Source organism: Gasterosteus aculeatus, chromosome 7 (assembly GCF_964276395.1).
Source record: "Gasterosteus aculeatus chromosome 7, fGasAcu3.hap1.1, whole genome shotgun sequence".
In the NCBI taxonomy this organism is placed as follows: domain Eukaryota; kingdom Metazoa; phylum Chordata; class Actinopteri; order Perciformes; family Gasterosteidae; genus Gasterosteus; species Gasterosteus aculeatus.
Genome location: NC_135694.1, coordinates 25412851 through 25433115, shown reverse-complemented (window position 1 = coordinate 25433115; position 20265 = coordinate 25412851). Strand labels below are relative to the sequence as shown.

At 45.7% G+C, this 20265-nt stretch overlaps 1 protein-coding gene and 90 non-coding genes across 95 annotated transcripts in view; 90 read left to right on the top strand and 1 right to left on the bottom strand.

Moving 5' to 3' along the window:
* cfap54 (cilia and flagella associated 54) overlaps positions 1-20265 on the bottom strand; it is a 174569-nt gene that overhangs the window by 77736 nt on the left and 76568 nt on the right. The gene's annotated exons all lie outside the window — the stretch shown is intronic.
* On the top strand, positions 34-105 carry trnah-gug (transfer RNA histidin (anticodon GUG)). Its single transcript has one exon. It is a non-coding gene; the product is annotated as a tRNA-His (tRNA).
* trnar-acg (transfer RNA arginine (anticodon ACG)) lies at positions 211-283 on the top strand. Its single transcript has one exon. It is a non-coding gene; the product is annotated as a tRNA-Arg (tRNA).
* On the top strand, positions 465-536 carry trnah-gug (transfer RNA histidin (anticodon GUG)). The gene has a single exon. It is a non-coding gene; the product is annotated as a tRNA-His (tRNA).
* trnar-acg (transfer RNA arginine (anticodon ACG)) lies at positions 642-714 on the top strand. The gene has a single exon. It is a non-coding gene; the product is annotated as a tRNA-Arg (tRNA).
* On the top strand, positions 921-992 carry trnah-gug (transfer RNA histidin (anticodon GUG)). Its single transcript has one exon. It is a non-coding gene; the product is annotated as a tRNA-His (tRNA).
* Positions 1098-1170, top strand: trnar-acg (transfer RNA arginine (anticodon ACG)). The gene has a single exon. It is a non-coding gene; the product is annotated as a tRNA-Arg (tRNA).
* On the top strand, positions 1352-1423 carry trnah-gug (transfer RNA histidin (anticodon GUG)). Its single transcript has one exon. It is a non-coding gene; the product is annotated as a tRNA-His (tRNA).
* On the top strand, positions 1529-1601 carry trnar-ucg (transfer RNA arginine (anticodon UCG)). The gene has a single exon. It is a non-coding gene; the product is annotated as a tRNA-Arg (tRNA).
* Positions 1808-1879, top strand: trnah-gug (transfer RNA histidin (anticodon GUG)). Its single transcript has one exon. It is a non-coding gene; the product is annotated as a tRNA-His (tRNA).
* Positions 1985-2057, top strand: trnar-acg (transfer RNA arginine (anticodon ACG)). The gene has a single exon. It is a non-coding gene; the product is annotated as a tRNA-Arg (tRNA).
* On the top strand, positions 2239-2310 carry trnah-gug (transfer RNA histidin (anticodon GUG)). Its single transcript has one exon. It is a non-coding gene; the product is annotated as a tRNA-His (tRNA).
* Positions 2416-2488, top strand: trnar-acg (transfer RNA arginine (anticodon ACG)). Its single transcript has one exon. It is a non-coding gene; the product is annotated as a tRNA-Arg (tRNA).
* Positions 2669-2740, top strand: trnah-gug (transfer RNA histidin (anticodon GUG)). Its single transcript has one exon. It is a non-coding gene; the product is annotated as a tRNA-His (tRNA).
* Positions 2846-2918, top strand: trnar-acg (transfer RNA arginine (anticodon ACG)). Its single transcript has one exon. It is a non-coding gene; the product is annotated as a tRNA-Arg (tRNA).
* trnah-gug (transfer RNA histidin (anticodon GUG)) lies at positions 3100-3171 on the top strand. The gene has a single exon. It is a non-coding gene; the product is annotated as a tRNA-His (tRNA).
* trnar-acg (transfer RNA arginine (anticodon ACG)) lies at positions 3277-3349 on the top strand. Its single transcript has one exon. It is a non-coding gene; the product is annotated as a tRNA-Arg (tRNA).
* On the top strand, positions 3556-3627 carry trnah-gug (transfer RNA histidin (anticodon GUG)). The gene has a single exon. It is a non-coding gene; the product is annotated as a tRNA-His (tRNA).
* trnar-acg (transfer RNA arginine (anticodon ACG)) lies at positions 3733-3805 on the top strand. The gene has a single exon. It is a non-coding gene; the product is annotated as a tRNA-Arg (tRNA).
* trnah-gug (transfer RNA histidin (anticodon GUG)) lies at positions 3987-4058 on the top strand. Its single transcript has one exon. It is a non-coding gene; the product is annotated as a tRNA-His (tRNA).
* Positions 4164-4236, top strand: trnar-ucg (transfer RNA arginine (anticodon UCG)). The gene has a single exon. It is a non-coding gene; the product is annotated as a tRNA-Arg (tRNA).
* trnah-gug (transfer RNA histidin (anticodon GUG)) lies at positions 4443-4514 on the top strand. Its single transcript has one exon. It is a non-coding gene; the product is annotated as a tRNA-His (tRNA).
* trnar-acg (transfer RNA arginine (anticodon ACG)) lies at positions 4620-4692 on the top strand. The gene has a single exon. It is a non-coding gene; the product is annotated as a tRNA-Arg (tRNA).
* On the top strand, positions 4874-4945 carry trnah-gug (transfer RNA histidin (anticodon GUG)). The gene has a single exon. It is a non-coding gene; the product is annotated as a tRNA-His (tRNA).
* Positions 5051-5123, top strand: trnar-acg (transfer RNA arginine (anticodon ACG)). The gene has a single exon. It is a non-coding gene; the product is annotated as a tRNA-Arg (tRNA).
* On the top strand, positions 5330-5401 carry trnah-gug (transfer RNA histidin (anticodon GUG)). Its single transcript has one exon. It is a non-coding gene; the product is annotated as a tRNA-His (tRNA).
* trnar-acg (transfer RNA arginine (anticodon ACG)) lies at positions 5507-5579 on the top strand. The gene has a single exon. It is a non-coding gene; the product is annotated as a tRNA-Arg (tRNA).
* On the top strand, positions 5761-5832 carry trnah-gug (transfer RNA histidin (anticodon GUG)). The gene has a single exon. It is a non-coding gene; the product is annotated as a tRNA-His (tRNA).
* trnar-ucg (transfer RNA arginine (anticodon UCG)) lies at positions 5938-6010 on the top strand. Its single transcript has one exon. It is a non-coding gene; the product is annotated as a tRNA-Arg (tRNA).
* Positions 6217-6288, top strand: trnah-gug (transfer RNA histidin (anticodon GUG)). The gene has a single exon. It is a non-coding gene; the product is annotated as a tRNA-His (tRNA).
* trnar-acg (transfer RNA arginine (anticodon ACG)) lies at positions 6825-6897 on the top strand. Its single transcript has one exon. It is a non-coding gene; the product is annotated as a tRNA-Arg (tRNA).
* trnah-gug (transfer RNA histidin (anticodon GUG)) lies at positions 7104-7175 on the top strand. Its single transcript has one exon. It is a non-coding gene; the product is annotated as a tRNA-His (tRNA).
* trnar-acg (transfer RNA arginine (anticodon ACG)) lies at positions 7281-7353 on the top strand. The gene has a single exon. It is a non-coding gene; the product is annotated as a tRNA-Arg (tRNA).
* On the top strand, positions 7535-7606 carry trnah-gug (transfer RNA histidin (anticodon GUG)). The gene has a single exon. It is a non-coding gene; the product is annotated as a tRNA-His (tRNA).
* On the top strand, positions 7712-7784 carry trnar-acg (transfer RNA arginine (anticodon ACG)). Its single transcript has one exon. It is a non-coding gene; the product is annotated as a tRNA-Arg (tRNA).
* trnah-gug (transfer RNA histidin (anticodon GUG)) lies at positions 7966-8037 on the top strand. The gene has a single exon. It is a non-coding gene; the product is annotated as a tRNA-His (tRNA).
* trnar-ucg (transfer RNA arginine (anticodon UCG)) lies at positions 8143-8215 on the top strand. Its single transcript has one exon. It is a non-coding gene; the product is annotated as a tRNA-Arg (tRNA).
* trnah-gug (transfer RNA histidin (anticodon GUG)) lies at positions 8422-8493 on the top strand. Its single transcript has one exon. It is a non-coding gene; the product is annotated as a tRNA-His (tRNA).
* Positions 8599-8671, top strand: trnar-acg (transfer RNA arginine (anticodon ACG)). Its single transcript has one exon. It is a non-coding gene; the product is annotated as a tRNA-Arg (tRNA).
* On the top strand, positions 8852-8923 carry trnah-gug (transfer RNA histidin (anticodon GUG)). Its single transcript has one exon. It is a non-coding gene; the product is annotated as a tRNA-His (tRNA).
* Positions 9029-9101, top strand: trnar-acg (transfer RNA arginine (anticodon ACG)). The gene has a single exon. It is a non-coding gene; the product is annotated as a tRNA-Arg (tRNA).
* Positions 9283-9354, top strand: trnah-gug (transfer RNA histidin (anticodon GUG)). Its single transcript has one exon. It is a non-coding gene; the product is annotated as a tRNA-His (tRNA).
* Positions 9460-9532, top strand: trnar-acg (transfer RNA arginine (anticodon ACG)). Its single transcript has one exon. It is a non-coding gene; the product is annotated as a tRNA-Arg (tRNA).
* Positions 9714-9785, top strand: trnah-gug (transfer RNA histidin (anticodon GUG)). The gene has a single exon. It is a non-coding gene; the product is annotated as a tRNA-His (tRNA).
* trnar-acg (transfer RNA arginine (anticodon ACG)) lies at positions 9891-9963 on the top strand. Its single transcript has one exon. It is a non-coding gene; the product is annotated as a tRNA-Arg (tRNA).
* trnah-gug (transfer RNA histidin (anticodon GUG)) lies at positions 10145-10216 on the top strand. The gene has a single exon. It is a non-coding gene; the product is annotated as a tRNA-His (tRNA).
* trnar-acg (transfer RNA arginine (anticodon ACG)) lies at positions 10322-10394 on the top strand. The gene has a single exon. It is a non-coding gene; the product is annotated as a tRNA-Arg (tRNA).
* On the top strand, positions 10575-10646 carry trnah-gug (transfer RNA histidin (anticodon GUG)). The gene has a single exon. It is a non-coding gene; the product is annotated as a tRNA-His (tRNA).
* trnar-acg (transfer RNA arginine (anticodon ACG)) lies at positions 10752-10824 on the top strand. Its single transcript has one exon. It is a non-coding gene; the product is annotated as a tRNA-Arg (tRNA).
* On the top strand, positions 11006-11077 carry trnah-gug (transfer RNA histidin (anticodon GUG)). The gene has a single exon. It is a non-coding gene; the product is annotated as a tRNA-His (tRNA).
* On the top strand, positions 11183-11255 carry trnar-acg (transfer RNA arginine (anticodon ACG)). The gene has a single exon. It is a non-coding gene; the product is annotated as a tRNA-Arg (tRNA).
* trnah-gug (transfer RNA histidin (anticodon GUG)) lies at positions 11462-11533 on the top strand. Its single transcript has one exon. It is a non-coding gene; the product is annotated as a tRNA-His (tRNA).
* On the top strand, positions 11639-11711 carry trnar-acg (transfer RNA arginine (anticodon ACG)). Its single transcript has one exon. It is a non-coding gene; the product is annotated as a tRNA-Arg (tRNA).
* On the top strand, positions 11893-11964 carry trnah-gug (transfer RNA histidin (anticodon GUG)). The gene has a single exon. It is a non-coding gene; the product is annotated as a tRNA-His (tRNA).
* trnar-ucg (transfer RNA arginine (anticodon UCG)) lies at positions 12070-12142 on the top strand. The gene has a single exon. It is a non-coding gene; the product is annotated as a tRNA-Arg (tRNA).
* trnah-gug (transfer RNA histidin (anticodon GUG)) lies at positions 12349-12420 on the top strand. The gene has a single exon. It is a non-coding gene; the product is annotated as a tRNA-His (tRNA).
* Positions 12526-12598, top strand: trnar-acg (transfer RNA arginine (anticodon ACG)). The gene has a single exon. It is a non-coding gene; the product is annotated as a tRNA-Arg (tRNA).
* trnah-gug (transfer RNA histidin (anticodon GUG)) lies at positions 12805-12876 on the top strand. Its single transcript has one exon. It is a non-coding gene; the product is annotated as a tRNA-His (tRNA).
* trnar-acg (transfer RNA arginine (anticodon ACG)) lies at positions 12982-13054 on the top strand. Its single transcript has one exon. It is a non-coding gene; the product is annotated as a tRNA-Arg (tRNA).
* Positions 13236-13307, top strand: trnah-gug (transfer RNA histidin (anticodon GUG)). Its single transcript has one exon. It is a non-coding gene; the product is annotated as a tRNA-His (tRNA).
* On the top strand, positions 13413-13485 carry trnar-ucg (transfer RNA arginine (anticodon UCG)). The gene has a single exon. It is a non-coding gene; the product is annotated as a tRNA-Arg (tRNA).
* trnah-gug (transfer RNA histidin (anticodon GUG)) lies at positions 13692-13763 on the top strand. Its single transcript has one exon. It is a non-coding gene; the product is annotated as a tRNA-His (tRNA).
* Positions 13869-13941, top strand: trnar-acg (transfer RNA arginine (anticodon ACG)). Its single transcript has one exon. It is a non-coding gene; the product is annotated as a tRNA-Arg (tRNA).
* trnah-gug (transfer RNA histidin (anticodon GUG)) lies at positions 14123-14194 on the top strand. The gene has a single exon. It is a non-coding gene; the product is annotated as a tRNA-His (tRNA).
* trnar-acg (transfer RNA arginine (anticodon ACG)) lies at positions 14300-14372 on the top strand. The gene has a single exon. It is a non-coding gene; the product is annotated as a tRNA-Arg (tRNA).
* Positions 14554-14625, top strand: trnah-gug (transfer RNA histidin (anticodon GUG)). The gene has a single exon. It is a non-coding gene; the product is annotated as a tRNA-His (tRNA).
* On the top strand, positions 14731-14803 carry trnar-ucg (transfer RNA arginine (anticodon UCG)). The gene has a single exon. It is a non-coding gene; the product is annotated as a tRNA-Arg (tRNA).
* trnah-gug (transfer RNA histidin (anticodon GUG)) lies at positions 15010-15081 on the top strand. Its single transcript has one exon. It is a non-coding gene; the product is annotated as a tRNA-His (tRNA).
* On the top strand, positions 15187-15259 carry trnar-acg (transfer RNA arginine (anticodon ACG)). The gene has a single exon. It is a non-coding gene; the product is annotated as a tRNA-Arg (tRNA).
* trnah-gug (transfer RNA histidin (anticodon GUG)) lies at positions 15441-15512 on the top strand. The gene has a single exon. It is a non-coding gene; the product is annotated as a tRNA-His (tRNA).
* trnar-acg (transfer RNA arginine (anticodon ACG)) lies at positions 15618-15690 on the top strand. The gene has a single exon. It is a non-coding gene; the product is annotated as a tRNA-Arg (tRNA).
* Positions 15897-15968, top strand: trnah-gug (transfer RNA histidin (anticodon GUG)). Its single transcript has one exon. It is a non-coding gene; the product is annotated as a tRNA-His (tRNA).
* trnar-acg (transfer RNA arginine (anticodon ACG)) lies at positions 16074-16146 on the top strand. The gene has a single exon. It is a non-coding gene; the product is annotated as a tRNA-Arg (tRNA).
* Positions 16328-16399, top strand: trnah-gug (transfer RNA histidin (anticodon GUG)). The gene has a single exon. It is a non-coding gene; the product is annotated as a tRNA-His (tRNA).
* On the top strand, positions 16505-16577 carry trnar-ucg (transfer RNA arginine (anticodon UCG)). The gene has a single exon. It is a non-coding gene; the product is annotated as a tRNA-Arg (tRNA).
* trnah-gug (transfer RNA histidin (anticodon GUG)) lies at positions 16784-16855 on the top strand. Its single transcript has one exon. It is a non-coding gene; the product is annotated as a tRNA-His (tRNA).
* On the top strand, positions 16961-17033 carry trnar-acg (transfer RNA arginine (anticodon ACG)). The gene has a single exon. It is a non-coding gene; the product is annotated as a tRNA-Arg (tRNA).
* trnah-gug (transfer RNA histidin (anticodon GUG)) lies at positions 17215-17286 on the top strand. The gene has a single exon. It is a non-coding gene; the product is annotated as a tRNA-His (tRNA).
* trnar-acg (transfer RNA arginine (anticodon ACG)) lies at positions 17392-17464 on the top strand. The gene has a single exon. It is a non-coding gene; the product is annotated as a tRNA-Arg (tRNA).
* trnah-gug (transfer RNA histidin (anticodon GUG)) lies at positions 17671-17742 on the top strand. The gene has a single exon. It is a non-coding gene; the product is annotated as a tRNA-His (tRNA).
* On the top strand, positions 17848-17920 carry trnar-acg (transfer RNA arginine (anticodon ACG)). The gene has a single exon. It is a non-coding gene; the product is annotated as a tRNA-Arg (tRNA).
* trnah-gug (transfer RNA histidin (anticodon GUG)) lies at positions 18102-18173 on the top strand. Its single transcript has one exon. It is a non-coding gene; the product is annotated as a tRNA-His (tRNA).
* On the top strand, positions 18279-18351 carry trnar-acg (transfer RNA arginine (anticodon ACG)). The gene has a single exon. It is a non-coding gene; the product is annotated as a tRNA-Arg (tRNA).
* Positions 18533-18604, top strand: trnah-gug (transfer RNA histidin (anticodon GUG)). Its single transcript has one exon. It is a non-coding gene; the product is annotated as a tRNA-His (tRNA).
* On the top strand, positions 18710-18782 carry trnar-ucg (transfer RNA arginine (anticodon UCG)). Its single transcript has one exon. It is a non-coding gene; the product is annotated as a tRNA-Arg (tRNA).
* trnah-gug (transfer RNA histidin (anticodon GUG)) lies at positions 18989-19060 on the top strand. The gene has a single exon. It is a non-coding gene; the product is annotated as a tRNA-His (tRNA).
* On the top strand, positions 19166-19238 carry trnar-acg (transfer RNA arginine (anticodon ACG)). Its single transcript has one exon. It is a non-coding gene; the product is annotated as a tRNA-Arg (tRNA).
* Positions 19420-19491, top strand: trnah-gug (transfer RNA histidin (anticodon GUG)). Its single transcript has one exon. It is a non-coding gene; the product is annotated as a tRNA-His (tRNA).
* Positions 19597-19669, top strand: trnar-acg (transfer RNA arginine (anticodon ACG)). The gene has a single exon. It is a non-coding gene; the product is annotated as a tRNA-Arg (tRNA).
* trnah-gug (transfer RNA histidin (anticodon GUG)) lies at positions 19876-19947 on the top strand. Its single transcript has one exon. It is a non-coding gene; the product is annotated as a tRNA-His (tRNA).
* Positions 20053-20125, top strand: trnar-acg (transfer RNA arginine (anticodon ACG)). Its single transcript has one exon. It is a non-coding gene; the product is annotated as a tRNA-Arg (tRNA).

The following is a 20265-nucleotide window of genomic DNA, read 5'->3' as shown; positions in this document are numbered from 1 at the left end:
TAGGTAAAAAATTGACACTAAACTCATCAAGCAGCCGTGATCGTATAGTGGTTAGTACTCTGCGTTGTGGTCGCAGCAACCCCGGTTCGAATCCGGGTCACGGCAGCATCTGCGAGTTGCCAGTCCCTTCAGCTGGACTTTTAACAGTTGGTAACAACGCCCTCTCGTATGAAATGCAGTTACTCTTGGATTCTGCCAACTTGTCATACAGGGCTAGTGGCGCAATGGATAACGCGTCTGACTACGAATCAGGAGATTCCAGGTTCGACTCCTGGCTAGCTTGGAGCTTCCTTCAACTTCTCGAAAAATTGTTTTCTTTGAAAAAACAGATTGTGGGAAGAACGGAATCGCAGTAGTGGAAAACTACTCGTTACTCACCTCATTTATTTACAAAAGAGGTAATCTTGACGTTCAGATCTACCCATGTGGTATAGGTAAAAAATTGACACTAAGATCATCAAGCAGCCGTGATCGTATAGTGGTCAGTACTCTGCGTTGTGGTCGCAGCAACCCCGGTTCGAATCCGGGTCACGGCAGCATCTGCGAGTTGCCAGTCCCTTCAGCTGGACTTTTAACAGTTGGTAACAACGCCCTCTCGTATGAAATGCAGTTACTCTTGGATTCTGCCAAGTTGTCATACAGGGCTAGTGGCGCAATGGATAACGCGTCTGACTACGAATCAGGAGATTCCAGGTTCGACTCCTGGCTAGCTCGGAACCTTCCTTCAACTTCTTTGGAGTGCTCAGGAAATTTCTACTTGCAAATCGTTTTTCTTTGAAAAAACAGATTGTGAGAAGAATGCAATCGCAGTAGTGAAAACTACTCGTTACTCACCTCATTCATTTACAAAAGAGGTAAGTGTGACGTTCAGATCTACCCATGTGGTATAGGTAAAAAATTGACACTAAACTCATCAAGCAGCCGTGATCGTATAGTGGTTAGTACTCTGCGTTGTGGTCGCAGCAACCCCGGTTCGAATCCGGGTCACGGCAGCATCTGCGAGTTGCCAGTCCCTTCAGCTGGACTTTTAACAGTTGGTAACAACGCCCTCTCGTATGAAATGCAGTTCCTCTTGGATTCTGCCAAGTTGTCATACAGGGCTAGTGGCGCAATGGATAACGCGTCTGACTACGAATCAGGAGATTCCAGGTTCGACTCCTGGCTAGCTCGGAGCTTCCTTCAACTTCTTGAAAAATTGTTTTCTTTGAAAAAACAGATTGTGGGAAGAACGGAATCGCAGTAGTGGAAAACTACTCGTTACTCACCTCATTTATTTACAAAAGAGGTAAGTGTGACGTTCAGATCTACCCATGTGGTATAGGTAAAAAATTGACACTAAGATCATCAAGCAGCCGTGATCGTATAGTGGTCAGTACTCTGCGTTGTGGTCGCAGCAACCCCGGTTCGAATCCGGGTCACGGCAGCATCTGCGAGTTGCCAGTCCCTTCAGCTGGACTTTTAACAGTTGGTAACAACGCCCTCTCGTATGAAATGCAGTTACTCTTGGATTCTGCCAAGTTGTCATACAGGGCTAGTGGCGCAATGGATAACGCGTCTGACTTCGAATCAGGAGATTCCAGGTTCGACTGCTGGCTAGCTCGGAACCTTCCTTCAACTTCTTTGGAGTGCTCAGGAAATTTCTACTTGCAAATCGTTTTTCTTTGAAAAAACAGATTGTGAGAAGAATGCAATCGCAGTAGTGAAAACTACTCGTTACTCACCTCATTTATTTAAAAAAGAGGTAAGTGTGACGTTCAGATCTACCCATGTGGTATAGGTAAAAAATTGACACTAAACTCATCAAGCAGCCGTGATCGTATAGTGGTTAGTACTCTGCGTTGTGGTCGCAGCAACCCCGGTTCGAATCCGGGTCACGGCAGCATCTGCGAGTTGCCAGTCCCTTCAGCTGGACTTTTAACAGTTGGTAACAACGCCCTCTCGTATGAAATGCAGTTACTCTTGGATTCTGCCAAGTTGTCATAAAGGGGTAGTGGCGCAATGGATAACGCGTCTGACTACGAATCAGGAGATTCCAGGTTCGACTCCTGGCTAGCTCGGAGCTTCCTTCAACTTCTCGAAAAATTGTTTTCTTTGAAAAAACAGATTGTGGGAAGAACGGAATCGCAGTAGTGGAAAACTACTCGTTACTCACCTCATTTATTTACAAAAGAGGTAATCTTGACGTTCAGATCTACCCATGTGGTATAGGTAAAAAATTGACACTAAGATCATCAAGCAGCCGTGATCGTATAGTGGTCAGTACTCTGCGTTGTGGTCGCAGCAACCCCGGTTCGAATCCGGGTCACGGCAGCATCTGCGAGTTGCCAGTCCCTTCAGCTGGACTTTTAACAGTTGGTAACAACGCCCTCTCGTATGAAATGCAGTTACTCTTGGATTCTGCCAAGTTGTCATACAGGGCTAGTGGCGCAATGGATAACGCGTCTGACTACGAATCAGGAGATTCCAGGTTCGACTCCTGGCTAGCTCGGACCTTCCTTCAACTTCTCGAAAAATTGTTTTCTTTGAAAAAACAGATTGTGAGAAGAATGCAATCGCAGTAGTGAAAACTACTCGTTACTCACCTCATTTATTTACAAAAGAGGTAAGTGTGACGTTCAGATCTACCCATGTGGTATAGGTAAAAAATTGACACTAAACTCATCAAGCAGCCGTGATCGTATAGTGGTTAGTACTCTGCGTTGTGGTCGCAGCAACCCCGGTTCGAATCCGGGTCACGGCAGCATCTGCGAGTTGCCAGTCCCTTCAGCTGGACTTTTAACAGTTGGTAACAACGCCCTCTCGTATGAAATGCAGTTACTCTTGGATTCTGCCAACTTGTCATACAGGGCTAGTGGCGCAATGGATAACGCGTCTGACTACGAATCAGGAGATTCCAGGTTCGACTCCTGGCTAGCTTGGAGCTTCCTTCAACTTCTCGAAAAATTGTTTTCTTTGAAAAAACAGATTGTGGGAAGAACGGAATCGCAGTAGTGGAAAACTACTCGTTACTCACCTCATTTATTTACAAAAGAGGTAATCTTGACGTTCAGATCTACCCATGTGGTATAGGTAAAAAATTGACACTAAGATCATCAAGCAGCCGTGATCGTATAGTGGTCAGTACTCTGCGTTGTGGTCGCAGCAACCCCGGTTCGAATCCGGGTCACGGCAGCATCTGCGAGTTGCCAGTCCCTTCAGCTGGACTTTTAACAGTTGGTAACAACGCCCTCTCGTATGAAATGCAGTTACTCTTGGATTCTGCCAAGTTGTCATACAGGGCTAGTGGCGCAATGGATAACGCGTCTGACTACGAATCAGGAGATTCCAGGTTCGACTCCTGGCTAGCTCGGAACCTTCCTTCAACTTCTTTGGAGTGCTCAGGAAATTTCTACTTGCAAATCGTTTTTCTTTGAAAAAACAGATTGTGAGAAGAATGCAATCGCAGTAGTGAAAACTACTCGTTACTCACCTCATTCATTTACAAAAGAGGTAAGTGTGACGTTCAGATCTACCCATGTGGTATAGGTAAAAAATTGACACTAAACTCATCAAGCAGCCGTGATCGTATAGTGGTTAGTACTCTGCGTTGTGGTCGCAGCAACCCCGGTTCGAATCCGGGTCACGGCAGCATCTGCGAGTTGCCAGTCCCTTCAGCTGGACTTTTAACAGTTGGTAACAACGCCCTCTCGTATGAAATGCAGTTCCTCTTGGATTCTGCCAAGTTGTCATACAGGGCTAGTGGCGCAATGGATAACGCGTCTGACTACGAATCAGGAGATTCCAGGTTCGACTCCTGGCTAGCTCGGAGCTTCCTTCAACTTCTTGAAAAATTGTTTTCTTTGAAAAAACAGATTGTGGGAAGAACGGAATCGCAGTAGTGGAAAACTACTCGTTACTCACCTCATTTATTTACAAAAGAGGTAAGTGTGACGTTCAGATCTACCCATGTGGTATAGGTAAAAAATTGACACTAAGATCATCAAGCAGCCGTGATCGTATAGTGGTCAGTACTCTGCGTTGTGGTCGCAGCAACCCCGGTTCGAATCCGGGTCACGGCAGCATCTGCGAGTTGCCAGTCCCTTCAGCTGGACTTTTAACAGTTGGTAACAACGCCCTCTCGTATGAAATGCAGTTACTCTTGGATTCTGCCAAGTTGTCATACAGGGCTAGTGGCGCAATGGATAACGCGTCTGACTTCGAATCAGGAGATTCCAGGTTCGACTGCTGGCTAGCTCGGAACCTTCCTTCAACTTCTTTGGAGTGCTCAGGAAATTTCTACTTGCAAATCGTTTTTCTTTGAAAAAACAGATTGTGAGAAGAATGCAATCGCAGTAGTGAAAACTACTCGTTACTCACCTCATTTATTTAAAAAAGAGGTAAGTGTGACGTTCAGATCTACCCATGTGGTATAGGTAAAAAATTGACACTAAACTCATCAAGCAGCCGTGATCGTATAGTGGTTAGTACTCTGCGTTGTGGTCGCAGCAACCCCGGTTCGAATCCGGGTCACGGCAGCATCTGCGAGTTGCCAGTCCCTTCAGCTGGACTTTTAACAGTTGGTAACAACGCCCTCTCGTATGAAATGCAGTTACTCTTGGATTCTGCCAAGTTGTCATAAAGGGGTAGTGGCGCAATGGATAACGCGTCTGACTACGAATCAGGAGATTCCAGGTTCGACTCCTGGCTAGCTCGGAGCTTCCTTCAACTTCTCGAAAAATTGTTTTCTTTGAAAAAACAGATTGTGGGAAGAACGGAATCGCAGTAGTGGAAAACTACTCGTTACTCACCTCATTTATTTACAAAAGAGGTAATCTTGACGTTCAGATCTACCCATGTGGTATAGGTAAAAAATTGACACTAAGATCATCAAGCAGCCGTGATCGTATAGTGGTCAGTACTCTGCGTTGTGGTCGCAGCAACCCCGGTTCGAATCCGGGTCACGGCAGCATCTGCGAGTTGCCAGTCCCTTCAGCTGGACTTTTAACAGTTGGTAACAACGCCCTCTCGTATGAAATGCAGTTACTCTTGGATTCTGCCAAGTTGTCATACAGGGCTAGTGGCGCAATGGATAACGCGTCTGACTACGAATCAGGAGATTCCAGGTTCGACTCCTGGCTAGCTCGGAACCTTCCTTCAACTTCTTTGGAGTGCTCAGGAAATTTCTACTTGCAAATCGTTTTTCTTTGAAAAAACAGATTGTGAGAAGAATGCAATCGCAGTAGTGAAAACTACTCGTTACTCACCTCATTTATTTACAAAAGAGGTAAGTGTGACGTTCAGATCTACCCATGTGGTATAGGTAAAAAATTGACACTAAACTCATCAAGCAGCCGTGATCGTATAGTGGTTAGTACTCTGCGTTGTGGTCGCAGCAACCCCGGTTCGAATCCGGGTCACGGCAGCATCTGCGAGTTGCCAGTCCCTTCAGCTGGACTTTTAACAGTTGGTAACAACGCCCTCTCGTATGAAATGCAGTTCCTCTTGGATTCTGCCAAGTTGTCATACAGGGCTAGTGGCGCAATGGATAACGCGTCTGACTACGAATCAGGAGATTCCAGGTTCGACTCCTGGCTAGCTCGGAGCTTCCTTCAACTTCTTGAAAAATTGTTTTCTTTGAAAAAACAGATTGTGGGAAGAACGGAATCGCAGTAGTGGAAAACTACTCGTTACTCACCTCATTTATTTACAAAAGAGGTAAGTGTGACGTTCAGATCTACCCATGTGGTATAGGTAAAAAATTGACACTAAGATCATCAAGCAGCCGTGATCGTATAGTGGTCAGTACTCTGCGTTGTGGTCGCAGCAACCCCGGTTCGAATCCGGGTCACGGCAGCATCTGCGAGTTGCCAGTCCCTTCAGCTGGACTTTTAACAGTTGGTAACAACGCCCTCTCGTATGAAATGCAGTTACTCTTGGATTCTGCCAAGTTGTCATACAGGGCTAGTGGCGCAATGGATAACGCGTCTGACTTCGAATCAGGAGATTCCAGGTTCGACTCCTGGCTAGCTCGGAACCTTCCTTCAACTTCTTTGGAGTGCTCAGGAAATTTCTACTTGCAAATCGTTTTTCTTTGAAAAAACAGATTGTGAGAAGAATGCAATCGCAGTAGTGAAAACTACTCGTTACTCACCTCATTTATTTACAAAAGAGGTAAGTGTGACGTTCAGATCTACCCATGTGGTATAGGTAAAAAATTGACACTAAATTCATCAAGCAGCCGTGATCGTATAGTGGTTAGTACTCTGCGTTGTGGTCGCAGCAACCCCGGTTCGAATCCGGGTCACGGCAGCATCTGCGAGTTGCCAGTCCCTTCAGCTGGACTTTTAACAGTTGGTAACAACGCGCTCTCGTATGAAATGCAGTTACTCTTGGATTCTGCCAAGTTGTCATAAAGGGGTAGTGGCGCAATGGATAATGCGTCTGACTACGAATCAGGAGATTCCAGGTTCGACTCCTGGCTAGCTCGGAGCTTCCTTCAACTTCTCGAAAAATGGTTTTCTTTGAAAAAACAGATTGTGGGAAGAACGGAATCGCAGTAGTGGAAAACTACTCGTTACTCACCTCATTTATTTACAAAAGAGGTAATCTTGACGTTCAGATCTACCCATGTGGTATAGGTAAAAAATTGACACTAAGATCATCAAGCAGCCGTGATCGTATAGTGGTCAGTACTCTGCGTTGTGGTCGCAGCAACTCCGGTTCGAATCCGGGTCACGGCAGCATCTGCGAGTTGCCAGTGCCTTCAGCTGGACTTTTAACAGTTGGTAACAACGCCCTCTCGTATGAAATGCAGTTACTCTTGGATTCTGCCAAGTTGTCATACAGGGCTAGTGGCGCAATGGATAACGCGTCTGACTACGAATCAGGAGATTCCAGGTTCGACTCCTGGCTAGCTCGGAACCTTCCTTCAACTTCTTTGGAGTGCTCAGGAAATTTCTACTTGCAAATCGTTTTTCTTTGAAAAAACAGATTGTGAGAAGAATGCAATCGCAGTAGTGAAAACTACTCGTTACTCACCTCATTTATTTACAAAAGAGTTAAGTGTGACGTTCAGATCTACCCATGTGGTATAGGTAAAAAATTGACACTAAACTCATCAAGCAGCCGTGATCGTATAGTGGTTAGTACTCTGCGTTGTGGTCGCAGCAACCCCGGTTCGAATCCGGGTCACGGCAGCATCTGCGAGTTGCCAGTCCCTTCAGCTGGACTTTTAACAGTTGGTAACAACGCCCTCTCGTATGAAATGCAGTTACTCTTAGATTCTGCCAAGTTGTCATACAGGGCTAGTGGCGCAATGGATAACGCGTCTGACTACGAATCAGGAGATTCCAGGTTCGACTCCTGGCTAGCTCGGAGCTTCCTTCAACTTCTTGAAAAATTGTTTTCTTTGAAAAAACAGATTGTGGGAAGAACGGAATCGCAGTAGTGGAAAACTACTCGTTACTCACCTCATTTATTTACAAAAGAGGTAATCTTGACGTTCAGATCTACCCATGTGGTATAGGTAAAAAATTTACACTAAGATCATCAAGCAGCCGTGATCGTATAGTGGTCAGTACTCTGCGTTGTGGTCGCAGCAACCCCGGTTCGAATCCGGGTCATGGCAGCATCTGCGAGTTGCCATTCCCTTTAGCTGGACTTTTAACATTTGTTAACAACGCCCTCTTGTATGAAATGCAGTTACTCTTGGATTCTGCCAAGTTGTCATACAGGGCTAGTGGCGCAATGGATAACGCGTCTGACTACGAATCAGGAGATTCCAGGTTCGACTCCTGGCTAGCTCGGAGCTTCCTTCAACTTCTCGAAAAATTGTTTTCTTTGAAAAAACAGATTGTGGGAAGAACGGAATCGCAGTAGTGGAAAACTACTCGTTACTCACCTCATTTATTTACAAAAGAGGTAAGTGTGACGTTCAGATCTACCCATGTGGTATAGGTAAAAAATTGACACTAAGATCATCAAGCAGCCGTGATCGTATAGTGGTCAGTACTCTGCGTTGTGGTCGCAGCAACCCCGGTTCGAATCCGGGTCACGGCAGCATCTGCGAGTTGCCAGTCCCTTCAGCTGGACTTTTAACAGTTGGTAACAACGCCCTCTCGTATGAAATGCAGTTACTCTTGGATTCTGCCAAGTTGTCATACAGGGCTAGTGGCGCAATGGATAACGCGTCTGACTTCGAATCAGGAGATTCCAGGTTCGACTGCTGGCTAGCTCGGAACCTTCCTTCAACTTCTTTGGAGTGCTCAGGAAATTTCTACTTGCAAATCGTTTTTCTTTGAAAAAACAGATTGTGAGAAGAATGCAATCGCAGTAGTGAAAACTACTCGTTACTCACCTCATTTATTTACAAAAGAGGTAAGTGTGACGTTCAGATCTACCCATGTGGTATAGGTAAAAAATTGACACTAAACTCATCAAGCAGCCGTGATCGTATAGTGGTTAGTACTCTGCGTTGTGGTCGCAGCAACCCCGGTTCGAATCCGGGTCACGGCAGCATCTGCGAGTTGCCAGTCCCTTCAGCTGGACTTTTAACAGTTGGTAACAACGCCCTCTCGTATGAAATGCAGTTACTCTTGGATTCTGCCAAGTTGTCATAAAGGGGTAGTGGCGCAATGGATAACGCGTCTGACTACGAATCAGGAGATTCCAGGTTCGACTCCTGGCTAGCTCGGACCTTCCTTCAACTTCTCGAAAAATTGTTTTCTTTGAAAAAACAGATTGTGAGAAGAATGCAATCGCAGTAGTGAAAACTACTCGTTACTCACCTCATTTATTTACAAAAGAGGTAAGTGTGACGTTCAGATCTACCCATGTGGTATAGGTAAAAAATTGACACTAAACTCATCAAGCAGCCGTGATCGTATAGTGGTTAGTACTCTGCGTTGTGGTCGCAGCAACCCCGGTTCGAATCCGGGTCACGGCAGCATCTGCGAGTTGCCAGTCCCTTCAGCTGGACTTTTAACAGTTGGTAACAACGCCCTCTCGTATGAAATGCAGTTACTCTTGGATTCTGCCAACTTGTCATACAGGGCTAGTGGCGCAATGGATAACGCGTCTGACTACGAATCAGGAGATTCCAGGTTCGACTCCTGGCTAGCTTGGAGCTTCCTTCAACTTCTCGAAAAATTGTTTTCTTTGAAAAAACAGATTGTGGGAAGAACGGAATCGCAGTAGTGGAAAACTACTCGTTACTCACCTCATTTATTTACAAAAGAGGTAATCTTGACGTTCAGATCTACCCATGTGGTATAGGTAAAAAATTGACACTAAGATCATCAAGCAGCCGTGATCGTATAGTGGTCAGTACTCTGCGTTGTGGTCGCAGCAACCCCGGTTCGAATCCGGGTCACGGCAGCATCTGCGAGTTGCCAGTCCCTTCAGCTGGACTTTTAACAGTTGGTAACAACGCCCTCTCGTATGAAATGCAGTTACTATTGGATTCTGCCAAGTTGTCATACAGGGCTAGTGGCGCAATGGATAACGCGTCTGACTACGAATCAGGAGATTCCAGGTTCGACTCCTGGCTAGCTCGGACCTTCCTTCAACTTCTCGAAAAATTGTTTTCTTTGAAAAAACAGATTGTGGGAAGAACGGAATCGCAGTAGTGGAAAACTACTCGTTACTCACCTCATTTATTTACAAAAGAGGTAAGTGTGACGTTCAGATCTACCCATGTGGTATAGGTAAAAAATTGACACTAAGATCATCAAGCAGCCGTGATCGTATAGTGGTCAGTACTCTGCGTTGTGGTCGCAGCAACCCCGGTTCGAATCCGGGTCACGGCAGCATCTGCGAGTTGCCAGTCCCTTCAGCTGGACTTTTAACAGTTGGTAACAACGCCCTCTCGTATGAAATGCAGTTACTCTTGGATTCTGCCAAGTTGTCATAAAGGGGTAGTGGCGCAATGGATAACGCGTCTGACTACGAATCAGGAGATTCCAGGTTCGACTCCTGGCTAGCTCGGAGCTTCCTTCAACTTCTCGAAAAATTGTTTTCTTTGAAAAAACAGATTGTGGGAAGAACGGAATCGCAGTAGTGGAAAACTACTCGTTACTCACCTCATTTATTTACAAAAGAGGTAATCTTGACGTTCAGATCTACCCATGTGGTATAGGTAAAAAATTGACACTAAGATCATCAAGCAGCCGTGATCGTATAGTGGTCAGTACTCTGCGTTGTGGTCGCAGCAACCCCGGTTCGAATCCGGGTCACGGCAGCATCTGCGAGTTGCCAGTCCCTTCAGCTGGACTTTTAACAGTTGGTAACAACGCCCTCTCGTATGAAATGCAGTTACTCTTGGATTCTGCCAAGTTGTCATACAGGGCTAGTGGCGCAATGGATAACGCGTCTGACTACGAATCAGGAGATTCCAGGTTCGACTCCTGGCTAGCTCGGACCTTCCTTCAACTTCTCGAAAAATTGTTTTCTTTGAAAAAACAGATTGTGAGAAGAATGCAATCGCAGTAGTGAAAACTACTCGTTACTCACCTCATTTATTTACAAAAGAGGTAAGTGTGACGTTCAGATCTACCCATGTGGTATAGGTAAAAAATTGACACTAAACTCATCAAGCAGCCGTGATCGTATAGTGGTTAGTACTCTGCGTTGTGGTCGCAGCAACCCCGGTTCGAATCCGGGTCACGGCAGCATCTGCGAGTTGCCAGTCCCTTCAGCTGGACTTTTAACAGTTGGTAACAACGCCCTCTCGTATGAAATGCAGTTACTCTTGGATTCTGCCAACTTGTCATACAGGGCTAGTGGCGCAATGGATAACGCGTCTGACTACGAATCAGGAGATTCCAGGTTCGACTCCTGGCTAGCTTGGAGCTTCCTTCAACTTCTCGAAAAATTGTTTTCTTTGAAAAAACAGATTGTGGGAAGAACGGAATCGCAGTAGTGGAAAACTACTCGTTACTCACCTCATTTATTTACAAAAGAGGTAATCTTGACGTTCAGATCTACCCATGTGGTATAGGTAAAAAATTGACACTAAGATCATCAAGCAGCCGTGATCGTATAGTGGTCAGTACTCTGCGTTGTGGTCGCAGCAACCCCGGTTCGAATCCGGGTCACGGCAGCATCTGCGAGTTGCCAGTCCCTTCAGCTGGACTTTTAACAGTTGGTAACAACGCCCTCTCGTATGAAATGCAGTTACTCTTGGATTCTGCCAAGTTGTCATACAGGGCTAGTGGCGCAATGGATAACGCGTCTGACTACGAATCAGGAGATTCCAGGTTCGACTCCTGGCTAGCTCGGAACCTTCCTTCAACTTCTTTGGAGTGCTCAGGAAATTTCTACTTGCAAATCGTTTTTCTTTGAAAAAACAGATTGTGAGAAGAATGCAATCGCAGTAGTGAAAACTACTCGTTACTCACCTCATTCATTTACAAAAGAGGTAAGTGTGACGTTCAGATCTACCCATGTGGTATAGGTAAAAAATTGACACTAAACTCATCAAGCAGCCGTGATCGTATAGTGGTTAGTACTCTGCGTTGTGGTCGCAGCAACCCCGGTTCGAATCCGGGTCACGGCAGCATCTGCGAGTTGCCAGTCCCTTCAGCTGGACTTTTAACAGTTGGTAACAACGCCCTCTCGTATGAAATGCAGTTCCTCTTGGATTCTGCCAAGTTGTCATACAGGGCTAGTGGCGCAATGGATAACGCGTCTGACTACGAATCAGGAGATTCCAGGTTCGACTCCTGGCTAGCTCGGAGCTTCCTTCAACTTCTTGAAAAATTGTTTTCTTTGAAAAAACAGATTGTGGGAAGAACGGAATCGCAGTAGTGGAAAACTACTCGTTACTCACCTCATTTATTTACAAAAGAGGTAAGTGTGACGTTCAGATCTACCCATGTGGTATAGGTAAAAAATTGACACTAAGATCATCAAGCAGCCGTGATCGTATAGTGGTCAGTACTCTGCGTTGTGGTCGCAGCAACCCCGGTTCGAATCCGGGTCACGGCAGCATCTGCGAGTTGCCAGTCCCTTCAGCTGGACTTTTAACAGTTGGTAACAACGCCCTCTCGTATGAAATGCAGTTACTCTTGGATTCTGCCAAGTTGTCATACAGGGCTAGTGGCGCAATGGATAACGCGTCTGACTTCGAATCAGGAGATTCCAGGTTCGACTGCTGGCTAGCTCGGAACCTTCCTTCAACTTCTTTGGAGTGCTCAGGAAATTTCTACTTGCAAATCGTTTTTCTTTGAAAAAACAGATTGTGAGAAGAATGCAATCGCAGTAGTGAAAACTACTCGTTACTCACCTCATTTATTTACAAAAGAGGTAATCTTGACGTTCAGATCTACCCATGTGGTATAGGTAAAAAATTGACACTAAGATCATCAAGCAGCCGTGATCGTATAGTGGTCAGTACTCTGCGTTGTGGTCGCAGCAACCCCGGTTCGAATCCGGGTCACGGCAGCATCTGCGAGTTGCCAGTCCCTTCAGCTGGACTTTTAACAGTTGGTAACAACGCCCTCTCGTATGAAATGCAGTTACTCTTGGATTCTGCCAAGTTGTCATACAGGGCTAGTGGCGCAATGGATAACGCGTCTGACTACGAATCAGGAGATTCCAGGTTCGACTCCTGGCTAGCTCGGAACCTTCCTTCAACTTCTTTGGAGTGCTCAGGAAATTTCTACTTGCAAATCGTTTTTCTTTGAAAAAACAGATTGTGAGAAGAATGCAATCGCAGTAGTGAAAACTACTCGTTACTCACCTCATTCATTTACAAAAGAGGTAAGTGTGACGTTCAGATCTACCCATGTGGTATAGGTAAAAAATTGACACTAAACTCATCAAGCAGCCGTGATCGTATAGTGGTTAGTACTCTGCGTTGTGGTCGCAGCAACCCCGGTTCGAATCCGGGTCACGGCAGCATCTGCGAGTTGCCAGTCCCTTCAGCTGGACTTTTAACAGTTGGTAACAACGCCCTCTCGTATGAAATGCAGTTCCTCTTGGATTCTGCCAAGTTGTCATACAGGGCTAGTGGCGCAATGGATAACGCGTCTGACTACGAATCAGGAGATTCCAGGTTCGACTCCTGGCTAGCTCGGAGCTTCCTTCAACTTCTTGAAAAATTGTTTTCTTTGAAAAAACAGATTGTGGGAAGAACGGAATCGCAGTAGTGGAAAACTACTCGTTACTCACCTCATTTATTTACAAAAGAGGTAAGTGTGACGTTCAGATCTACCCATGTGGTATAGGTAAAAAATTGACACTAAGATCATCAAGCAGCCGTGATCGTATAGTGGTCAGTACTCTGCGTTGTGGTCGCAGCAACCCCGGTTCGAATCCGGGTCACGGCAGCATCTGCGAGTTGCCAGTCCCTTCAGCTGGACTTTTAACAGTTGGTAACAACGCCCTCTCGTATGAAATGCAGTTACTCTTGGATTCTGCCAAGTTGTCATACAGGGCTAGTGGCGCAATGGATAACGCGTCTGACTTCGAATCAGGAGATTCCAGGTTCGACTGCTGGCTAGCTCGGAACCTTCCTTCAACTTCTTTGGAGTGCTCAGGAAATTTCTACTTGCAAATCGTTTTTCTTTGAAAAAACAGATTGTGAGAAGAATGCAATCGCAGTAGTGAAAACTACTCGTTACTCACCTCATTTATTTACAAAAGAGGTAAGTGTGACGTTCAGATCTACCCATGTGGTATAGGTAAAAAATTGACACTAAACTCATCAAGCAGCCGTGATCGTATAGTGGTTAGTACTCTGCGTTGTGGTCGCAGCAACCCCGGTTCGAATCCGGGTCACGGCAGCATCTGCGAGTTGCCAGTCCCTTCAGCTGGACTTTTAACAGTTGGTAACAACGCCCTCTCGTATGAAATGCAGTTACTCTTGGATTCTGCCAAGTTGTCATAAAGGGGTAGTGGCGCAATGGATAACGCGTCTGACTACGAATCAGGAGATTCCAGGTTCGACTCCTGGCTAGCTCGGAGCTTCCTTCAACTTCTCGAAAAATTGTTTTCTTTGAAAAAACAGATTGTGGGAAGAACGGAATCGCAGTAGTGGAAAACTACTCGTTACTCACCTCATTTATTTACAAAAGAGGTAATCTTGACGTTCAGATCTACCCATGTGGTATAGGTAAAAAATTGACACTAAGATCATCAAGCAGCCGTGATCGTATAGTGGTCAGTACTCTGCGTTGTGGTCGCAGCAACCCCGGTTCGAATCCGGGTCACGGCAGCATCTGCGAGTTGCCAGTCCCTTCAGCTGGACTTTTAACAGTTGGTAACAACGCCCTCTCGTATGAAATGCAGTTACTCTTGGATTCTGCCAAGTTGTCATACAGGGCTAGTGGCGCAATGGATAACGCGTCTGACTACGAATCAGGAGATTCCAGGTTCGACTCCTGGCTAGCTCGGAGCTTCCTTCAACTTCTCGAAAAATTGTTTTCTTTGAAAAAACAGATTGTGGGAAGAACGGAATCGCAGTAGTGGAAAACTACTCGTTACTCACCTCATTTATTTACAAAAGAGGTAAGTGTGACGTTCAGATCTACCCATGTGGTATAGGTAAAAAATTGACACTAAGATCATCAAGCAGCCGTGATCGTATAGTGGTCAGTACTCTGCGTTGTGGTCGCAGCAACCCCGGTTCGAATCCGGGTCACGGCAGCATCTGCGAGTTGCCAGTCCCTTCAGCTGGACTTTTAACAGTTGGTAACAACGCCCTCTCGTATGAAATGCAGTTACTCTTGGATTCTGCCAAGTTGTCATACAGGGCTAGTGGCGCAATGGATAACGCGTCTGACTTCGAATCAGGAGATTCCAGGTTCGACTCCTCGCTAGCTCGGAACCTTCCTTCAACTTCTTTGGAGTGCTCAGGAAATTTCTACTTGCAAATCGTTTTTCTTTGAAAAAACAGATTGTGAGAAGAATGCAATCGCAGTAGTGAAAACTACTCGTTACTCACCTCATTTATTTAAAAAAGAGGTAAGTGTGACGTTCAGATCTACCCATGTGGTATAGGTAAAAAATTGACACTAAACTCATCAAGCAGCCGTGATCGTATAGTGGTTAGTACTCTGCGTTGTGGTCGCAGCAACCCCGGTTCGAATCCGGGTCACGGCAGCATCTGCGAGTTGCCAGTCCCTTCAGCTGGACTTTTAACAGTTGGTAACAACGCCCTCTCGTATGAAATGCAGTTACTCTTGGATTCTGCCAAGTTGTCATAAAGGGGTAGTGGCGCAATGGATAACGCGTCTGACTACGAATCAGGAGATTCCAGGTTCGACTCCTGGCTAGCTCGGAGCTTCCTTCAACTTCTCGAAAAATTGTTTTCTTTGAAAAAACAGATTGTGGGAAGAACGGAATCGCAGTAGTGGAAAACTACTCGTTACTCACCTCATTTATTTACAAAAGAGGTAATCTTGACGTTCAGATCTACCCATGTGGTATAGGTAAAAAATTGACACTAAGATCATCAAGCAGCCGTGATCGTATAGTGGTCAGTACTCTGCGTTGTGGTCGCAGCAACCCCGGTTCGAATCCGGGTCACGGCAGCATCTGCGAGTTGCCAGTCCCTTCAGCTGGACTTTTAACAGTTGGTAACAACGCCCTCTCGTATGAAATGCAGTTACTCTTGGATTCTGCCAAGTTGTCATACAGGGCTAGTGGCGCAATGGATAACGCGTCTGACTACGAATCAGGAGATTCCAGGTTCGACTCCTGGCTAGCTCGGAACCTTCCTTCAACTTCTTTGGAGTGCTCAGGAAATTTCTACTTGCAAATCGTTTTTCTTTGAAAAAACAGATTGTGAGAAGAATGCAATCGCAGTAGTGAAAACTACTCGTTACTCACCTCATTTATTTACAAAAGAGGTAAGTGTGACGTTCAGATCTACCCATGTGGTATAGGTAAAAAATTGACACTAAACTCATCAAGCAGCCGTGATCGTATAGTGGTTAGTACTCTGCGTTGTGGTCGCAGCAACCCCGGTTCGAATCCGGGTCACGGCAGCATCTGCGAGTTGCCAGTCCCTTCAGCTGGACTTTTAACAGTTGGTAACAACGCCCTCTCGTATGAAATGCAGTTACTCTTGGATTCTGCCAAGTTGTCATACAGGGCTAGTGGCGCAATGGATAACGCGTCTGACTACGAATCAGGAGATTCCAGGTTCGACTCCTGGCTAGCTCGGAGCTTCCTTCAACTTCTTGAAAAATTGTTTTCTTTGAAAAAACAGATTGTGGGAAGAACGGAATCGCAGTAGTGGAAAACTACTCGTTACTCACCTCATTTATTTACAAAAGAGGTAAGTGTGACGTTCAGATCTACCCATGTGGTATAGGTAAAAAATTGACACTAAGATCATCAAGCAGCCGTGATCGTATAGTGGTCAATACTCTGCGTTGTGGTCGCAGCAACCCCGGTTCGAATCCGGGTCACGGCAGCATCTGCGAGTTGCCAGTCCCTTCAGCTGGACTTTTAACAGTTGGTAACAACGCCCTCTCGTATGAAATGCAGTTACTCTTGGATTCTGCCAAGTTGTCATACAGGGCTAGTGGCGCAATGGATAACGCGTCTGACTTCGAATCAGGAGATTCCAGGTTCGACTCCTGGCTAGCTCGGAACCTTCCTTCAACTTCTTTGGAGTGCTCAGGAAATTTCTACTTGCAAATCGTTTTTCTTTGAAAAAACAGATTGTGAGAAGAATGCAATCGCAGTAGTGAAAACTACTCGTTACTCACCTCATTTATTTACAAAAGAGGTAAGTGTGACGTTCAGATCTACCCATGTGGTATAGGTAAAAAATTGACACTAAATTCATCAAGCAGCCGTGATCGTATAGTGGTTAGTACTCTGCGTTGTGGTCGCAGCAACCCCGGTTCGAATCCGGGTCACGGCAGCATCTGCGAGTTGCCAGTCCCTTCAGCTGGACTTTTAACAGTTGGTAACAACGCCCTCTCGTATGAAATGCAGTTACTCTTGGATTCTGCCAAGTTGTCATAAAGGGGTAGTGGCGCAATGGATAACGCGTCTGACTACGAATCAGGAGATTCCAGGTTCGACTCCTGGCTAGCTCGGAGCTTCCTTCAACTTCTCGAAAAATTGTTTTCTTTGAAAAAACAGATTGTGGGAAGAACGGAATCGCAGTAGTGGAAAACTACTCGTTACTCACCTCATTTATTTACAAAAGAGGTAATCTTGACGTTCAGATCTACCCATGTGGTATAGGTAAAAAATTGACACTAAGATCATCAAGCAGCCGTGATCGTATAGTGGTCAGTACTCTGCGTTGTGGTCGCAGCAACCCCGGTTCGAATCCGGGTCACGGCAGCATCTGCGAGTTGCCAGTCCCTTCAGCTGGACTTTTAACAGTTGGTAACAACGCCCTCTCGTATGAAATGCAGTTACTCTTGGATTCTGCCAAGTTGTCATACAGGGCTAGTGGCGCAATGGATAACGCGTCTGACTACGAATCAGGAGATTCCAGGTTCGACTCCTGGCTAGCTCGGAACCTTCCTTCAACTTCTTTGGAGTGCTCAGGAAATTTCTACTTGCAAATCGTTTTTCTTTGAAAAAACAGATTGTGAGAAGAATGCAATCGCAGTAGTGAAAACTACTCGTTACTCACCTCATTTATTTACAAAAGAGGTAAGTGTGACGTTCAGATCTACCCATGTGGTATAGGTAAAAAATTGACACTAAACTCATCAAGCAGCCGTGATCGTATAGTGGTTAGTACTCTGCGTTGTGGTCGCAGCAACCCCGGTTCGAATCCGGGTCACGGCAGCATCTGCGAGTTGCCAGTCCCTTCAGCTGGACTTTTAACAGTTGGTAACAACGCCCTCTCGTATGAAATGCAGTTACTCTTGGATTCTGCCAAGTTGTCATACAGGGCTAGTGGCGCAATGGATAATGCGTCTGACTACGAATCAGGAGATTCCAGGTTCGACTCCTGGCTAGCTCGGAGCTTCCTTCAACTTCTTGAAAAATTGTTTTCTTTGAAAAAACAGATTGTGGGAAGAACGGAATCGCAGTAGTGGAAAACTACTCGTTACTCACCTCATTTATTTACAAAAGAGGTAAGTGTGACGTTCAGATCTACCCATGTGGTATAGGTAAAAAATTGACACTAAGATCATCAAGCAGCCGTGATCGTATAGTGGTCAGTACTCTGCGTTGTGGTCGCAGCAACCCCGGTTCGAATCCGGGTCACGGCAGCATCTGCGAGTTGCCAGTCCCTTCAGCTGGACTTTTAACAGTTGGTAACAACGCCCTCTCGTATGAAATGCAGTTACTCTTGGATTCTGCCAAGTTGTCATACAGGGCTAGTGGCGCAATGGATAACGCGTCTGACTACGAATCAGGAGATTCCAGGTTCGACTCCTGGCTAGCTCGGAGCTTCCTTCAACTTCTTGAAAAATTGTTTTCTTTGAAAAAACAGATTGTGGGAAGAACGGAATCGCAGTAGTGGAAAACTACTCGTTACTCACCTCATTTATTTACAAAAGAGGTAAGTGTGACGTTCAGATCTACCCATGTGGTATAGGTAAAAAATTGACACTAAGATCATCAAGCAGCCGTGATCGTATAGTGGTCAATACTCTGCGTTGTGGTCGCAGCAACCCCGGTTCGAATCCGGGTCACGGCAGCATCTGCGAGTTGCCAGTCCCTTCAGCTGGACTTTTAACAGTTGGTAACAACGCCCTCTCGTATGAAATGCAGTTACTCTTGGATTCTGCCAAGTTGTCATACAGGGCTAGTGGCGCAATGGATAACGCGTCTGACTTCGAATCAGGAGATTCCAGGTTCGACTCCTGGCTAGCTCGGAACCTTCCTTCAACTTCTTTGGAGTGCTCAGGAAATTTCTACTTGCAAATCGTTTTTCTTTGAAAAAACAGATTGTGAGAAGAATGCAATCGCAGTAGTGAAAACTACTCGTTACTCACCTCATTTATTTACAAAAGAGGTAAGTGTGACGTTCAGATCTACCCATGTGGTATAGGTAAAAAATTGACACTAAATTCATCAAGCAGCCGTGATCGTATAGTGGTTAGTACTCTGCGTTGTGGTCGCAGCAACCCCGGTTCGAATCCGGGTCACGGCAGCATCTGCGAGTTGCCAGTCCCTTCAGCTGGACTTTTAACAGTTGGTAACAACGCCCTCTCGTATGAAATGCAGTTACTCTTGGATTCTGCCAAGTTGTCATAAAGGGGTAGTGGCGCAATGGATAACGCGTCTGACTACGAATCAGGAGATTCCAGGTTCGACTCCTGGCTAGCTCGGAGCTTCCTTCAACTTCTCGAAAAATTGTTTTCTTTGAAAAAACAGATTGTGGGAAGAACGGAATCGCAGTAGTGGAAAACTACTCGTTACTCACCTCATTTATTTACAAAAGAGGTAATCTTGACGTTCAGATCTACCCATGTGGTATAGGTAAAAAATTGACACTAAGATCATCAAGCAGCCGTGATCGTATAGTGGTCAGTACTCTGCGTTGTGGTCGCAGCAACCCCGGTTCGAATCCGGGTCACGGCAGCATCTGCGAGTTGCCAGTCCCTTCAGCTGGACTTTTAACAGTTGGTAACAACGCCCTCTCGTATGAAATGCAGTTACTCTTGGATTCTGCCAAGTTGTCATACAGGGCTAGTGGCGCAATGGATAACGCGTCTGACTACGAATCAGGAGATTCCAGGTTCGACTCCTGGCTAGCTCGGAACCTTCCTTCAACTTCTTTGGAGTGCTCAGGAAATTTCTACTTGCAAATCGTTTTTCTTTGAAAAAACAGATTGTGAGAAGAATGCAATCGCAGTAGTGAAAACTACTCGTTACTCACCTCATTTATTTACAAAAGAGGTAAGTGTGACGTTCAGATCTACCCATGTGGTATAGGTAAAAAATTGACACTAAACTCATCAAGCAGCCGTGATCGTATAGTGGTTAGTACTCTGCGTTGTGGTCGCAGCAACCCCGGTTCGAATCCGGGTCACGGCAGCATCTGCGAGTTGCCAGTCCCTTCAGCTGGACTTTTAACAGTTGGTAACAACGCCCTCTCGTATGAAATGCAGTTACTCTTGGATTCTGCCAAGTTGTCATACAGGGCTAGTGGCGCAATGGATAATGCGTCTGACTACGAATCAGGAGATTCCAGGTTCGACTCCTGGCTAGCTCGGAGCTTCCTTCAACTTCTTGAAAAATTGTTTTCTTTGAAAAAACAGATTGTGGGAAGAACGGAATCGCAGTAGTGGAAAACTACTCGTTACTCACCTCATTTATTTACAAAAGAGGTAAGTGTGACGTTCAGATCTACCC